This window comes from Lagenorhynchus albirostris, chromosome X (genome assembly GCF_949774975.1).
Source record: "Lagenorhynchus albirostris chromosome X, mLagAlb1.1, whole genome shotgun sequence".
Taxonomy (NCBI): Eukaryota; Metazoa; Chordata; class Mammalia; order Artiodactyla; family Delphinidae; genus Lagenorhynchus; species Lagenorhynchus albirostris.
In genome coordinates, this window is record NC_083116.1 from 69,825,219 (window position 1) to 69,838,685 (window position 13,467).

Consider the following 13,467-nt stretch of genomic DNA (forward strand, 5'->3'; position numbering starts at 1 on the left):
GGCCTCTCCCATTGCGGAGCACAGGCTCTAGACACGCAGGCTAAGCGGCCATGGCTCACGGGCCCAGCCGTTCCATGGCATGTGGGATCTTCCCAGAGCGGGGCACGAACCCGTGTCCCCTGCATCGGCAGGCGGACTCTCAACCACTGCGCCACCAGGGAAGCCCTGCCATTGGTATTTTGATAGGAATTGTGTTGAATCTGTAGACTGCCTCGGGTAGTATGGTCAATTTAACAATATTGATTCTTCCAGTCCAAGAACACGTTGTACCTTTCCATCTGTTTGTGTTGTCTTCAATTTCTTTCATTAGCGTCTTATAGTTCTTGGAGTACAGGTCTTTTACCGCCTTAGTTAGGTTTATTCCGAGGTATTTTATTCTTCTTGTTGCGATGGTGAATGGGATTGTTTCCTTAATTTCTCTTTCTGATACTTTATTGTTAGTATACAGAAATGCAACAGATTTCTGTATATTAATTGCATCCTAAAACTTTACCAAATTCATTGAGAAGCTCTAGATGTTTTGTGGTGGTGTCTTTAGGGTTTTCTATGTATAGCATCAAGTCATCTGCAGACATTGGCAGTTTTATTTCTTCCTTTCCAATTTGAATTTCTTTTATTTCTTTTTTTCTTTTATGATTGCTGTGGCTAGGACTTCTAAAACTATGTTGGATAAAAGTGGTGAGAGTGGGCAGCCTTGTCTTGTTCCTGATCTTAGAGGGAATGCTTTCAGCTTTTCACCATTGAGTATGATGTTAGCTGTGGGTTTGTCATAAATGGCCTTTATTATGTTGAGGTATGTTCTCTCTATGCCCACTTTCTGGAGAATTTTGATCATAAATGGGTGTCGAATTTTATCAGAAGCTTTTTCTGCAACTTTTGAGATGACCGTGTGGTTTATATTCTTTAGTTTGTTAATGTGGTGTATCACATTGATTGATTTGTGGATATTGAAAAATCCTTGCCCACCTGGGATAAATCTCACTTGATCATGGTGTATGATTCCTTTAACACATTGTTGGGTTCTGTTTGTGGCTCTAAATGTTTTTGACAAATGCCCTCAGGGAAAAGGAATTTCAAACTGGGTAAGCTCTGAGTCAGAGACAGCCACCCAAGTGGGGTCTTCCAGGGAACGACCAGACAGGTCAAATAATGACAGTTCTCTGGGAATGAGGCTTTGCAGGAGGCCCGTGCCATTTCTGCTCCCTCTGGTGGCTGCCAGGTGGCCGGTTTTCACCGTGATTGCAGGCTGTTAGTATTCAAAGCTACCACAGAGTTGGATAGAGGGTCATGAGAACAGGATTAGTTGAAATGCCACCTGGCTCACTCTTCCTACTGAGATTCAGCTGTTTTTGTAGAATAAATATACCTGTGGTTGTTGCATACTTTTGGTGAATTTCTAGAGCTCTGAAAACATTGATTCTGAACATTTTTGCCAGTTTTCTCATTGCTTTAAGGGAGGAGAGAATTTTCAGAGGTCCTTCTTCTGCCATTTTGGCTGACTTCCTGTACAATCTTTCACTGTGCTTGTCTATTAGGGTGCTTGTTGCTGGGCAGTAAACTGTGCTTGTACTTACATGTCTCCCAAAGAATAACTTTTTGGGTCACCAACCATGTGAAAGGGACCACAACAGGAGCACTAAGCAAAGGTGTATAAGACACCATCTTTGCTCTCAAAGTTGTCACTCTCAAATAGATTCACTTTAAGTGGAACCTTTGAGGCATAATGATTGCCAAACCAGTGTCTGGTCACCAAATTTTCTCCTAGTTCGGTTTAATGGGGAGTATTTTTGGCCGCCATGGCTTAAATATAGCCAGGTTTTCACCTAGATATTTGGCAGCTAGCCTGACTAATACCTCCAGGTCACAACTAATTTCACCTCTAGTCACTTCAGGAAGCTGAGAGCTTCAAGGGAGTAAGAGTGCAGATGGGGGGGGGGCGGGGGTGGAGCTGCAGCTGTCTCCCATATGAAGAGTTAGAAACAGAGATTCATTTGAACAACCAGTCTTGGTTTTCATAATTCCATAGCACCCAGTTAGTATTTTCCACTGAAATGGCTTGTTTTCATATTGATGCAGCCCACAACCCTTTTGGTTACTGATAGAATTTGGGGTAAAAAGTAGGAGGGACACAAGAGACCACTCTTCACACTATGGTGTGGAAATATAGCTCCATCTTTCTCCTTTCGAATCAATCTCTGCCTATCCAACAAATATCGCTTGGTCATTGATCAAAGATCCTCAATGGCAGCCTAAAACCCGAGTTTACATACAGTATGTGGGCCTGTAAAGCCCCTTGAACTGCAGGAGATGCCTGCTAATTTATTCACAGCCAGTTTGTTCAGGGCTTGACTTCTCAAGATATTCTGGTGCCTTCGATAAATATGTCTGGAAAGTTGCCAGGAGCCCCCAAATGACACCATAATATTTAAGAGAGGCAATTTTTAATTTGAAACTTGGCTCTACCACTTCTTAGCTGTGTGACTTTGGGCAAAGTACTTAGTCTCTCTCAGCCTAAGATTCCCAATTGGCCAAACTGAGGATAATAATAGGGGGGTTGTAGGGATTAAATGGGACAATGTTTGCAAAGCATTTACTGCGTTATCTACACTAAATAGCAAAGAGCTAATGCCTACCCGAAATATTAGCTCTCATTACTATTGATCAACGTCTGAAAGGCCATAAACACACAAAATCTACAAGAGTGACCCACAGTAAGAGGTTCAGAATCCATTTGTCTCATTTGGCCAACAGTGAGCTCCTCCTTCCATGCATTTTCACAGATGAAGAGTGGCGCAGAGAGACAGAGAGAGCCCCTTTGTTCAGAATTTTCCCTGTTAAGTTTTGTGATGCTGGGTGACCACAAAATTTGCGTCTCTCCTAAAATTAGTGAGTTTACCAAATGACCAATCTGCCACATTTACTGGACTTCCTGATTGCCACGTTAGCAGCTTTTACAGGCATAATCATTTTTATTTTGAAGATGAAGTGTATATTTCTGAATATTAACTCAACAAAGCAGATATACCTTAGAAATTTGGAAAAACATCCAAAATTAGGGACTGAACACTATCCCCAGGAAACTATCATACCAACACAAAATTTGGGTTTTACCTATGATGAAGTTCGTTTAATTATTCCTGATTTATCTGGGAATCTTCTGAATGTTATTTTCTATTTTTTCAAGCCACATGTTTGTTTGTTCTGTGTATTTTCAAATGGATACTCAGAGAGAACTGCTTGTTTCTTGTGATTATAATTTTTAATCAAAGATAGATGTATTAAACTCAAAGCTATATTTAATTTTTTAACATCTTTATTGGAGTATAATTGCTTTACAATGGTGTGGTAGTTTCTGCTTTATAACAAAGTGAATCAGTTATACATATACATATGTTCCCATATCTCCTCCCTCTGGCATCTCCCTCCCTCCCAACCTCCCTATCCCACCCCTCTAGGTGGTCACAAAGCACCGAGCTGATCTCCCTGTGCTATGTGGCTGCTTCCCACTAGCTATCCAGTTTACGTTTGGTAGTGTATATATGTCCATGCCACTCTCTCACTTTGTCCCAGCTTACCCCTCCCCCTCCCCGTATCCTCAAGTCCATTCTCTAGTAGGTCTGCATCTTTATTCCTGTCTTGCCCCTAGGTTCTTCTGACCTTTATTTTTTTTTAAATTCCATATATATGTGTTAGCATACAGTATTTGTTTTCAGAAAAGGTTTTGACCGTAACTGCTCTACACCAGCCAAACGGTACGGGGTTAAAAAAAAAAAAAAAAGCACATTTTGGCCTGGTCACCCCTCAAGCCAGCAAAGGTCCAGTGGGGAGCCAAGAATTTCACATTGTACTGGAGGAAACAGGGACCACCCTTCCCCTTCCCCACATGTCAGTGGAAACCAATCACGTGGAGATTCTGAAATTATATATACCTCCACTAGGTAGTAAGACAGCACCCCTCCCCATCCCTCCTGGGATGATTTCAGGACGTTCACTACCACTCAGTGGTAAGGAGGCCACTTGATCCAGCACATCAAGAAGTGAATTGAACTGAATGGAAATGATTACAAAACATATCCAAATGTGTGGGATGAAGCTAAAGCGTTGCTGGAAGGGAAATTTACATCATTAAGGGCGTACATTAAGGAAAAGGAAAAGTATCAAGTCAGTAATCTAAGTTCTCACCTCAGGAAGCTAGAAGAAGAAGAGCAAAGTAAATCCAAAACAAACAGAAGGAAGGGGATACTAAAGATAAGTCCAGTGATCAATGAAATTGAAAACAGAAAAACAATAGAGACAATCAATGAAACAAATATATGGTTCTTTGAAAAGATCAGTAAAAGTTACAAACCTCTAGTGAGACTGACAAAATAAACCTACAATGATGCACTGCATTTACTGAATGACTTCAATAACTATATTCATGATATAGTCTACTTTAGAAACCTAAGTACCTATGTTCTCCGCATGTATCATACATTGGAAAGAAAAAAAAGAGAAAAATTGGACGCTGGATTGCTGTCCTTCATACAGACACTATTTTGGGGGAATTTTTTTTTTGTGGTTTGCTCAAATTCTTTTCTAAGTGATAGAAATGATTCCCTGGGCTCCACGCCACAAGTTCAGATTTGTAGGCTACAATCATATCTCTGCAAATTGGAAAGTCCTTGGAGAAAACCTAAAGTATTAATTGGCCAATGTCTCATGTCTCGTGACTCATGAGAAGGTATTTGAAACATAAGGTATTTGAACTTTTTTTCATGTTTTGAATCAATTACTCTTTCATATTGTTGCAAAGGTCCTGTATTATATGGGCTTAGTTGCAGATCTTGTGCTTTCCGTAAAATGTTGTATATGGTTTCACTATTCTCTAGCATACATTCTGTAACTGTAATAATAATGTATTTATTTAATTTTTACTATATCTCCATTTAAAATGTCTGTGTGTGTGAGAGAGAGAGTGCATGTGTGTGTGAGAGAGAGGGCATGTGTGTGTGTGCGCACGCCCAAGATCCAAGCTACTTTATAACTGGCCAAATTTATAACCTCAGGTTCTCTTAATAATTGTTAAAAACTGTTTTTAGTTGTTGCTGAACAGTTAATTCCAATTTCAGGCAACAGATTTTGTCATTCTGTTTGCACTGTTAGAAGAAATTCTTGTCAAATTCATCTTATAATTGCTTACATTTCTCTTAATATTGTTCACTTTGTTTTCTTCATATTTCTTTGAACACAACAAATAAACAGGTTTTCATCTTTTTTGTTGCTGCAAGCACAGCAATACGCAGCGACAACAATAAGGGAGGGGGTTGGGAGGCTGGGATGCTCATCTTTACAGCAAAATGCCCACTAATAAAAACAGAAAGGAATGCTAGAAATAGAGAATCACCATGTTTTCAACCACCAAAGTAATATAATCAAACCGGACCTAGAACCCTGAAAGAAAATTAAGGCCAAGAGCTGAGAATGGTTTTGGAGAACAGGATACCCACATGGTATCAAAATATAATGCCACAGACTGCTTATTCTTGCCAAGAATATTAAACCTAAAGACATAAATCTAAACAAGAGGAAAATATCAGGCAAACACATATTGCGGACACTTTACAAGCAAACAAGCTGAGGCTCTTGGACAATGTCATTGTCATGGAAGATTTAAGTTGAGGGACTGTTCGGGACCACAGGATACTAAAGAGACATGACAGTTGAAAGCAATGTATGATACTTGATTGAACTGTTGATTCTCAAAAGGGTATTATTGGGACAATTGGGGAAATTTGAATATGGACTGTACATGGACTTCGATAATATTATCATGTCATTGGTAAATCCCTTCGGCCTGATAATAGTACTGTGGTTAGACGGGAGAATATCCTACTACTTAGGAGATACATTCTGAAGTAATTGGATGGAATGTTTGCAACTGTTAAGTGGTTAAGCAAAAAAGAAGAAAAAAAGAGAGAAAGCAATGGGATAATAAGAATCTGAGTAAAAGAATGTTCACTCTTCAACCTGGTGCATTTTCAAAATGAAAAGTTGAGGAAAATGGATTGCTCATATTTTAGAGCTATGCGTTGAAACAGTTCCCAATAAAATAAGATGATTTCTGATGCTTTCTTGAAAATAATCTGGGAGAGGGGTAGGGGATAAGATATATGTGAATTGAGATTGGCTCTGAGTTATTGATGGTTGCGGTTGGGTGATGGATAATTGGAGGGCTCCTTTGCTCTTCTCTCTTGTACAATGGTTCTCAAAGTGTAGTTCCCTTCCAGAAGCATCTGCATCACCAGGGAGCTAGTCAGAAAAGGAAACTCTGTGTCTCACCCCAGAATTTTTAATCTGAGACTACAGATGCAGAGCTCAGCAACCTGTGCTTTAGCAAACCCTCTGGGTGATTCTGATGCAAGCTCATGTTCCAGGACCACCGATCTACTGTCATGAACTTGGAGATTATAAGTTTGTATACAAACTCTAATGGTATATGTTTGACATCACCCACAGTACCATTTTTTAAGTAAATCAAACAAGCATCCTAGCTGTTGAATGGTCAAGTTTTAATTAAAAGTTCCATTCTATGAAACATTTAGAGAGGAGCTAACACCTATGATTCTCAAGCTCTTCCATACTATAGCAGAGGGAGGACCACTCCCAAACTCATTCTACGAGGCCACCATCACCCTGATACCAAAGCCAGACAAAGATGTCACAAAAAAAAGAAAAGTAGAGGACAATATCACTGATGAACATAGATGCAAAAATCCTCAAAAAAAGTACTAGCAAACAGAATCCAAAGGCACATTAAAAGGATCATGCACCATGATCAAGTGGGGTTTACCCAGGAATGCAAGGATTCTTCAATATACGCAAATCAATGTGACACACCATGTTAACAAATTGAAGGAGAAAAACCATATGAAGATCTCAATACATGCAGAAAAAACTTTTGACAAAATTCAACACCCATTTATGATAAAAACTCTCCAGAAAGTAGACATAGAGGGAACCTACCTCAACATAATAATGGCCATATTTGAAAAACCCACCGCCAGCATCGTTCTCAATGGTGGAAAACTGAAACCATTTCCTCTAAGATCAGGAGCAAGACAAGATTGCCCACTCTCACCACTCTTATTAAACGTAGTTTTGGAAGTTTGGGCCATGGCAATCAGAGAAGAAAAAGAAATCAAAGGAATCCAAATTGGAAAAGAAGAAAAACTATCACTGCTTGCAGATGACATGATACTATACATACAGAATCCTAAAGATGCTACCAGAGTACTAGAGGAGCTAATCAATGGATTCGGTGAAGCAGCAGGATACAGTATTAATGCACAGAGATCTCTTGCATTACTATACAATAACGATGAAAAATCTGAAAAAGAAATTAAGGAAACACACTCACTTACCAATGCAACAAAAATAATAAAATACGTAGGAATAAACCTACCTGAGGAGAAAAAAGAACTGTATGCAGAAAACTATAAGACACTGATGAAAGTAATTAAACACGATACAAACAGATGGAGAGATATACCATGTTCTTGGATTGGAAGAATCAACATTGTGAAAATGACTATACTACCCAAAGCAATCTACAGCTTTAATGCAAAACCTATTAAACTACCAATGGCATTTTTCACAGAACTAGAACAAAAAAATTCACAATTTCTTTGGAAACACAAAAGACCCTGAATAGCCAAAGCAATCTTGAGAAACAAAAATGGAGCTGGAGGAATCAGGCTGCTGGATTTCAGAATACACTACAGAGCTACAGTAATCAAGGCAGTATGGTACTGGCACAAAAACAGAAATATAGATCAAAGGAACAGGATAGAAAACCCAGAGAGAAACCCACACACCTACGGCCAACTTATTTTTGATAAAGGAGGCCAGAATATACAATGGAGAAAAGACAGCCTCTTCAATAAGTGGTGCTGGGAAAACCGGACAGCTACATGTAAAAGAATGAAATTAGAACACTTCCTAACACCATACACAAAAATAAACTGAAAATGGATTGAAGGCCAGAAACTATAAAACTCTTAGAGGAAAACATAGGCAGAACACTCTATGACACAAATCACAGCGAGATCCTTTTTGACCCACCTCCTAGAGAAATGGAAATGAAAAACAAATATAAACAAATGAGACCCAATGCAACTCTAATGCTTTTGCACAGCAAAGGAAGCCATAACCCAGATGAGAAGACAATGCTTCGATTAGGAGAAAATATTTGCAAATGAAGCAACTGAGAAAGGATTAATCTCCAAAATTTACAAGCAGCTCATGCAGCTCAATATGAGAAAAAAAAAAAACCCAACCCAATCCATAAATGGGCAGAAGACTTAAATAGACATTTCTCCAAAGAAGATATACAGCTTGCCAACAAACTCATGAAAGAATGCTCAACATCACTAATCATTATAGAAATGCAAATCAAAACTACATTGAGGTATCACCTCACACCAGTCAGAAGGGCCATCATTAAAATATCTACAAACAATAAATGCTGGAGCTGGTGTGGAGAAAAGGCAAACTTCTTGCACTGTTGGTGGGAATGTAAATTGATACAGCCACTAAGGAGGTTCCTTAAAGAACTAAAAATAGAACTACCACATGACCCAGCAATCCCACTACTTGGTGTATACCCTGAGAAAACCATAATTCAAAAAGAGTCATGCACAATAATGTTCATTGCAGCTCTATTTACAATAGCCAGGAGATGGAAGCAACGTATGTGTCCATCAACAGATGAATGGATAAAAAAGTTGTGGCACATATATACAATGGAATATTACTCGGCCATAAAAAGAAACAAAATTGAATCATTTGTACTGAGGTAGATGGACCTAGAGTCTGTCATACAGAGTGAAGTAAGTGAGTAAGAGAAAAACAAATACCGTATGCTAACACATATATATGGAATCTAAAAAAAAAATGGTCATGAAGAACCTAGGGGCTGGACAGGAATAAAGACGCAGACCTACTAGAAAATGAACTTGAGGACACAGGGAGGGGGAAGGGTAAGCTGGGACAAAGTAAGAGAGTGGCATGTACATATCTACACTACCGAATGTAAAACCGATTGCTAGTGGGAAGCAACCACATAGCACAGGGAGATCAGCTCGGTGCTTTGTGACCATGTAGAGGGCCGGGATAGGGATGGTGGGAGGGAGGGAGATGCAAGAGGGCAGAGATATGGGGACATATGTATATGTATAACAGATTCACTTTGTTACGAAGCAGAAAGTAACACACCCTTGTAAAGCAATTATACTCCACTAAAGATGTTAAAAAAGAAAGAAAGAGACATGTAGCACAATATTCACTGCAGCTCTATTTACAATAGCCAGGACACGGAAGCAACCTAAATGTCCATCGACAGATACATGGATAAAGAACATGTGGCACCTATATACAATGGAATATTACTCAGCCATAGAAGGAAACGAAGTTGAGTTATTTGTACTAAGGTGGATGGACCTAGAGTCTGTCATACAGAAAGAAATAAGTCAGAAAGAGAAAAACAAATACCATATGCTAACACATATATATGGAATCTAAAAAAAAGAAAAATGGTTCTGAAGAACTAGCGACAGGACGGGGATAAAGACGCACATGTAGAGAATGGACTTCAGGACCCAGGGAGGGGCAAGGGTAAGCTGTGGCGAGGTGGAAGAGTACCATTGACATATATACACTACCAAATGTAAACTAGATAGCTAGTGGGAATCAGCCGCATAGCACAGGGAGATCAGCTCGGTGCTTTGTGACCACCTAGAGGTCTGGGATAGGGAAGGTGGGAGGGAGGGATATGCAAGAGGGAAGAGATATGGGGGCATATGTATATGTATGACTGATTCACTTTGTTATAAAGCAGAAACTAACACACCCTTGTAAGGCAATTATACTCCACTAAAGATGTTAAAAAAAAAAAAAAGAAAGTGTCATGTACCACAATGTTCATCGCAGCTCTATATACAATAGCCAGGATATGGAAGCAACCTAAATGTCCATCGACAGATACATGGATAAAGGACATGTGGCACCTATATACAATGGAATATTACTCAGCCATAAAAAGAAACAAAATTGAGTTATTTGTAGTGAGGTGGATGGACCTAGAGTCTGTCATACAGAGTGAAGTAAGTCAGAAAGAGAAAAAGAAATACCATATGCTAACACATATGTATGGAATCTAAAAAAAAAAGAAAAATGGTTGTGAAGAACTAGGGACAGGACGGGGATAAGGGCGCACACGTAGAGAATGGACTTCAGGACCCAGGGAGGGGCAAGGGTAAGCTGGGACGAAGTGAGAGAGTACCATTGACGTATATACACTACCAAATGTAAACTAGATAGCAAGTGGGAATCAGCTGCATAGCACAGGGAAATTAGCTCGGTGCTTTGTGACCACCTAGAGGGCTGGGATAGGGAGGGTGGGAGGGAGATGCCAGAGGGAGGGGATATGGGGATATATGTGTACATATAGCTGATTCACTTTGTTATACAGCAGAAACTAACACACCGTTGTAAAGCAATTACACTCCAATAAAGATGTTAAAAAATTGTTCTGATGAACCCAGGGGCAGGACAGGAATAAAGACGCAGGCATAGAGAATGGACTTGAGGATACAGGGCGGAGGAAGGGTAAGCTGGGACGAAGTGAGAGAATAGCATTGACATATATGCACTACCAAGTGTAAAGTAGATAGCTAGTGGGATGCAGTTGCCTGGCACAGGGAGATTAGCTCGGTGCTTTGTGACCAACTAGAGGGGTGGGATAGGAGGTTGGGAGGGTGATGCAAGAGGGAGGGGATATGGGGATATATGCATACATATAGCTGATTCACTTTGTTATACAGAAGAAACTAACACAACATTGTAATGCAATTATAGTCCAATAAAGATGTTAAAAAATAAATAAAGAGTTTCAAGACAGATAATCCTAATCTTACGTGAACACTGCCAGAGGATAGCAAAGAGGGACTTTTGCCCAACTTAGTCTATGAGACTAGAAAACCTTGACCCTGGAACCAGCAAAGATGCTACGAGGAATGAAACATCAAGTCAATCTTCCTCGTGAACCGAAGACACAAAAAATTCTAAGCAAAACTTTAGCAAACTGAGCCCACCAGTGTACACAAAAGATGATACGCCATAACTAAGTTACATCTATCCTAGGAGAGCAAATCTGGTTTAACATTAGAAAAACTATAGATGGAAGGGGGCATGAGAGAGGTTTGTGTGTTGCTAATATATTCTGCTGTTTGCTCCAGGTGCTAACTGGATGTTTATGTTTAGTTTTTGGAAACTCACTAAGATGTGTACTTCACTAAAGATTTCGAAAAAAAAATCTTATAAATAACCCTCACTGTGTTAACAGATTAAATGATTAGAGTCTTGATCATTTCAGTGGAGGCCAAAGAAGTATAATCCTATATCTATTCATGATTTTTAAGACAATCTTATTAAGCTAGAAATACAAGGGATATTCCTTAATCTGATAAAGGGAAAGAAAGAAAGAATGAGAAAAGAGAGAGAGAACGGAAGAAACAAAAGAGAGAAGGAAGGAAAGAAAGAAAGGAAGGAGAAACAGAGAAAGAATTGAAGAACTAAAGCAAACAATGAAACACAGCAAGCCCATTTTAATATGGAAATGTTGGCATCATTCTGTTTAATATTAGGAATAACCCAAAGATGCCCAATTTTGCAGTCTCTATTTTACCTTGTAGTGGATGTCCTAGCCAGCCAGTAAGAAACTTGTAAGTTGATTACCTTACTTCTGTTACTCATAGATTCACAGAAGACTGTGCACCACTTATAGGCACATGATTAGATATCACAGAGTTTAGCATGGTGGCTGACTTTGAGATCAATATATAAATATATATATATATATTTTTTTTTTTTTCCGGTACGTGGGCCTCCCACTGCTGTGGCCTCTCCCGCTGCGGAGCACTGGCTCCAGACGCGCAGGCCCAGCAGCCATGGCCCACGGGCCCAGCCGCTCTGGAGCAGGTGGGATCCTCCCGGACCGGGGCACGAACCCGTGTCCCGTGCACTGGCAGGCGGACTCCCAACCACTGCGCCACCAGGGAAGCCCCCGAGATCAACATATTTTTTAAAAAGCCAAGTGGAATTCTAGAAATCAGATACAGATAGAAAATGTCATTTTAACCAGATATCAAGCACCAGAGCAACAACATTCCAGAGTTCTTGGGATAAATGCAATAAAGGATGTACAAGATCTGAAGGTACAAAAGGTAAAGCTAAATACTAAGCTGAGAGATTCCAACATTAAAGAAGACCCACAAAAATAGAGAGCCATCCCATGTTGGTGACTAGGAAGGCTGGATATCATAAAGATAGCCAATTCTCTCTTAACTGATCCACAGATTCAATGAAAATGCAATCCAAATCTACCGCAAATGAGTTTTCAGGAAACATGTCATGCTGATCCTAACATTTATATTTTAGAATTTAGGAAGGGCAAAAGGCGAAGAATAGTAAAGATAAGCCTAGAGATGATGAATAAGGTGTGAAGACTTGTCCTACCAGAGATCAAAATGTCTTACCAAGAGATAAAAATTAACACAGTGTAGTACTGGCACGGGAATAGACCAATTTATCTGTGGAACAGAACAGGGAATTCAGAAACAGAGACACACGAATAAAGACCAAAATGACTCCAGACAGTGCCAAATGTTCCCTGGAGATGCAAAATCTGACTGTGAATTACGAACCCCTGCCTGAGAATCCCTGACATAGGAATACGGAGCGACCTTAGAAACACACGCTGAATTTTGTAAAAGTAAGTTACAGAATACCAAGGACGTGTGTTTAAAAGGCATGCGTGTACAGTATTTCACATCCAAAGAGAGAACAGTTCGGGAAACAAGGTTTGGAGAGCACAAAGCTCTACTTCACTTCCGGAGTTAAATGGCCGGCCGCCCAATAAAGCCAGCGAGAGGAGAACTGGGAGGGAAGCGACGAGTGGGGCAGGACTTTGGTCAGTGACCTTCGGATGAGCTTGAAGCTCATTGGTCGCTGGCCATAGCAGTGGGAGGTGAAAGGCAGAGCTGGAAGCTCATTGGCCTTTGAAGGCAGAGCGGGAAAGGGAGCGAGAGCTGAGGCTTCCTTCGGGTCTCCTGTCCCAGCAGATTGATTCTGACCTGGTGGAGGCTGGGGTAACCACAGACTGGCATCAGGAATAGGACCCTCATTCTCCACACCTCTTCTTTCCTCCCTCCCTCCTGCTATGGATCCCCAACCCCTTCTCCTCTCCTCCATCTCAGCCGGGTACCTCATGTCCCGCCCCGCCCCACCCCCACCCCCACCCCCACCTCCCACTCCACACCCAACCCCAGCCCCCTTGGCTGAAGTCCTGTGGGACGGACGACCGCTTGCTGAGGCCTCCTGACACCTGGCCTCTGGCCCCTGGGGCAGGGCTTATGCCCCTCCCTTTGA